Genomic DNA, 5,047 nt, shown 5'->3' on the forward strand with positions numbered 1-5,047 from the left:
TCTATTATATTAGAGAGGGCTCTTTGTTCAGGGCCTGTCTGTTCAGGAAGTGTTCTTTGAATAGTGTCTCTTGGTTTCTGTGGTTGAGAGTTTGGTTATTTTGTTTCCCTACTCGTAGCAATGTTTGGGACCCTGCACCATAAGTAGTTTGGCTTCTTACTTTAGGTGGCCCTGAGAAAAAGAAAACAGACAACCACAGAGGGAATGAAGGTACACATACGCACAGACAAAACCAATCACATGCAAACCCAGGCTCAGGTAAACAACAACAACAACGACAACAACAACAACACAGCTCTCTGGCAGAGATTGGTGTGGTTTGGTGTAGGCAGTTCTAGCCTCCACTGTGTTCTCTGGAAGCTCCATGAGGGCCCGACTTGTTGGTTGTGGGGATAAGAATGGTGTCGCCCCAGTCCCTTCTCAACCAAGTGTTGGAAGTCACTCCTTTCGGTCTGACTCCCTGCGCTGAGGATTTAGCCAAGGTGGGCTGAGTTCTATGCCCCATGCCCCATCTTGTTTCCAGGTCTCAGACTGCAGGCTTTGTTTGTATGGCCCTGAACAGTCCCTTAGGTCGCTGCTTGCCTGCTGCCAGGGATTGAGTGGGGGGAGAGGGAAGTGTTGCAGCCTCAGATCCGCCAGGGTCATGCAGCAATACACCCTAACCTGAGTGTATTCAGGAAAGCAGCAATTTCAGGTCAGCGGAGTCCGCGCTGCCTCCGTGTGCCATGGGCGCCATCTGGGCTGCCACCGCCATGGATGGGGCCGCTGCAACAGCAGCCAGTGGCCACCAGGGATGGCGACAGGAATGCTGAAGTGCAGTTTTTTCTGGCATCTTCTGGGAACAGGGGCACCTAGTTCAAAATCAGCACCCCAGTCAGAACAAAAAATCACTCTTTGCAAGCCTAGGTTTTTCTCTTCTCCCTCAAATACTAATTATAATGCAGTTGATTTTTTTTCTGTATTTTTGAGAGTCTCTACCTTTTATCTGCTTTATCATTCTGTTATTTGAGTCAATAAAAATACCAATGACCTTTTGGAAAAAAAGGAAGAATATCCCAATTGCTTTGTAACAACACATCCCAATGGAATTAACAAACCAATCATGAGAGAGAAGAGTAAACGTGCAGACATCACACTTCCCCCTTTCAAAATATATTGCAGAGGAATATCCACTACAGCAGTGTGCTGCTAGCATAAAGTGAGACTTATACACCAGTGGAGCAGATTATGGATTCCAGAAGTAAAAGTGTGCAGACGCAGTGAGCAAATCTTCCACAAGATTTCCCTCAATAGATGGAGAAAGGATACTGTCTTTTAAAAATGGTGTTGATATCTATGTGCAAAATAATGACATTTGGCCATAATCGTACATCATAAGATACATAGACACAGAAAACAATAAGATGGATTAAAGATGAAGCAAAACACCTGACCCTAAAAGCCGTAGAAGAAAACACAAAAGAAAAATGTCATGACATTCATGTGACAGTGATTTATTTCATGTAAAAGCAAAAATGCAAAGCACAAAGGCAAAGGCAGACAGGTGCGAGTACATCAAACTATAAAGAATGTAGAGCAAATATTAGCAGAGTAAGAAGAGAGTCTATGAAATGGCGGAAACTACACTTAAATATATTGAAATGGAGTTAATATCCAAAATACCCAAACCTGAAACCAAAATAGACCTAACACCATCAAAAACTCACACACTCAAAATTGGACCAAGAATGTCAATTTCAGTTTCTCTACAAAAGACAGACAAATGTCCATCAAGCATATGACATGATGTTCAACATCACTACCTATCAGAAAAATCCATCCCCAAACCACTGAGCTATCACATCACAGCTGTTAGCAAGGGTATGCTAAAACCAAAACAAATACATTGAGAACATATCAACTGTTGATGAGGATGCGGAGGACAGGAAATTCTGGAATATTCTAGATAGGTGTACAACATAGTGTAGCTGCATGGAAAAGAGCGTGGTGAAAATAAACCATTAAATAGAATTTAAATCTGGTCCCTTATATCTGACTTCATTTCCAGCTGAGTGTGAGGAAGTTCTGGGCTCATGTTGTGGGGAGAGGCAGGTGCAGGAGACAGGTGTATTTTGCTAAGCATTCCTACTATTCCAGAAAAATGGACCCCTGGTTGCCAGTCTTGTGAGACTGGACTCAATGTGAACAACGATACTGGCGACTCCTCCCACTCGTTACTGGATGTCTCTGGATTCCTAATCTGGAGGGAGAACAAAAGGAATCAAGTGTAGAAAACAACTCTTTTCTCTCACAAGAGCATGGAGATACTGAGAATCCTTGAGAGAGAGAGTCATGGAGCTGATGGAGATGCTGTGGGGTTTCGACAACCACAGGGGTCATTACTCACTGTTTCTCTTCATAGACATCAAAGGAAAACCTTAAAGAAGATAAAAGAGACAGGGGTTGCTGAAATCAATGAAATTGAAAACACTTGATATGAGTCAGTTTCCTCTGTTTGAAAATTACTTTATACACTTTTGAAATGGTGGCTACTGTACTTGCAAATACACAGAGGCACTGGTCTGGTTATAGGAGCTGATTTATCCCAGAATTTGGTCACTGTTAAAGTAGGCATTACTATTATAACAGTTCGCTGTAAACATGAGACGACAACTGTGTTTGTAAAGGTTTTAGAAAAGAGTTTGTCAGTTTGCTGATCACGATGAAGTTTGCAGGACATGATGATCAAGATGCTCCACAGGAAACTGATGGTGAAACACTACCAGTTCTGGACATGAGCTCTGAGATCCCGGGTGCCCCCTGAATACCTCAGCCACCCTGATGTCATGAGTGTCGCATGTCAGGATTGGTTTCATATAAGTTCTGGGCAAATTTATTTTCTTTTCATTTTTCTTTTTCTTTTTCTTTCTTTCTTTTTTTTGGGGTTATTAACATAACACTTTTTATTTATTTTTTCAAATAGATTGTTGTCAAGTTGGTTTCCTCCTTCTCTAAAATGTATTAAATTATCTGACTTGTTCATTTCTTAGGGTCTGATTTTCTTTACTGGACCTCAGTGCACATGTAATGAATCTTTGGTTTCTTTCTCCTGTTAATCCATCTCCCATGAACTTATTTATTTGTCCATAACAACCTCTGATGGAAGAGAATTTCTTCCTCCCCTTCACCTCCCTAGGCTCTGGATTCTTCCACATTCTACTTTTCAGCTCAGACACCAGCACTAGATTTGAGTGCACCTCACCCTGTGCTGGCGTGTAGACTCCTACCAATTAGGGGGTGTGACAAGTATGTTCTCAATCCTCCAGGGTCCCTAGTCTATCTTATCCTGAAGATAAACTCACATTGCCAGCAAACTTACGACATCAACTGGATAGGTCTGCGTCTGTAACAGTTGGGTCCAAACAGGCAGAAGGGCTGTTGTTCCTCCATAGTTCTCTTCATGTCCTTCTGTAGTTTACTGAGCAGTTGGCTCGGGCAGCCAGCTGGTCCTCCGTCCCAGATATTTCTGGAGGCATCCTTCCCAGAAACATGGGATGTGGCTGCTCCAGAATGGCAGGAGATGTTGGGAAAGTATGATTATCTGCCTGTACTGGAAGGTGGAGTGTATGATACAGATGACAGTCTAGTATTTTCTGCAATCATGTGTCTTTGAGACAAATGACATTCATGGAGACACAATGCATGTACAACATACAAGATTATCTGCACATGTCTAGTCTAGACATGAGCTGCAGTGAAAATGCCATTATTTTTTTCAAACGTTGTACATCTATAATGGAATTATGGGATAAATACTTAATCCAAAGTAATATCTAAAGCAGATGATTTTTAGCCTTGAAATAAATTCATTGCTAAACTGTTATTAGAAAGAAGTTAAAATCTTTAATTCAGGAAAAATAAATAAATTTCAATGCCACTATATGATCTAGATTATATTTTGGAAACTTGTGCAAATAATAAAATATTGAGAAAATGGGAATATAATATTTCGAGTGATAATCAAAAGCTAATTGTTACTTTAAGTTTTTTTGATAAGTGATGTTGCATCATAAATTCATATGTTAAATACAAATATGTAACCTTTTGTCAGACTTAAAATGTAGTATCAGTAGTAATTCAAAACAAAATTCTTGAAGTACAAAATCTAATAATATATTCAATAGCATATATATGTCATCATTGATTTTCAAAAGAGGAGTCATATTAAGGTTGCTAGAGAAAGAAGTTCATTAGAATTAGACAATGTATCCACTATTTTGTTTAAATGAATACATTTTTTAAAAGTAGTTTAAAAAATAAAAGTTTATTGTCCATTTGGTTTCCATGTAACACCCAGTAGTATCCCCACAAGTGCCCTCCACCATGCCCATCACACCCCTTCCCCTTCCCCTACCCCTATCTGCTCTCACTTCGTCCTTGGCATTCAAGAGTCTCTCATGGTTTGCCTCCCTCCTACTCCCACACTATTTTCCCCCTTCTTCTCCCCCATGGTCCTCTTTTAAAAGAATCCGATGTCCAAATATCTTACAATAACATAACTGAGCACAGTCTGCCCACTCTGCAGAGCAAAACTGGAGGCTAGAGTTGCAAAAACTGAATTAAATGAAATATATCTGAAGTCGACTGCTGTTGGTGAGAATTTAGTGGTGACGCAGGTAAATGAGAGAGACAGCGAGAGTCTGTACACCTGAGTCTCCTTCTCCAGGTTCACCTGGGTGAGTCCACACAACCTGAGCACAGTCACAAGGAAGCAAGTGTGTTATCAGTAACTGATCTTACACATCCTGGAATGTCTGAGACACACACACAGAGAATGACTGACAACAGATGAAGATCTCAAATTGGATGTGCTTCTCCTGAGAACGACCCTCCCAAAGAGCTTCATGCTCAGGGTGGCAGTGGTCCTGACCTCCTGTATCCATGGGGCACAATATCACCAAAGGGACAGAGGTATGACATCAGGTGCACACTCCTGGGATGTCAGGAAAATGTAAGGACGCCGAGAGTAGAAGGGCACTTCCTGTGTCTCCTCTGAGGTTGGGGTCAG

This window comes from Hyaena hyaena, unplaced genomic scaffold (assembly GCF_003009895.1).
Source record: "Hyaena hyaena isolate Hyena2069 unplaced genomic scaffold, ASM300989v1 scaffold_1560, whole genome shotgun sequence".
NCBI lineage: Eukaryota > Metazoa > Chordata > Mammalia > Carnivora > Hyaenidae > Hyaena > Hyaena hyaena.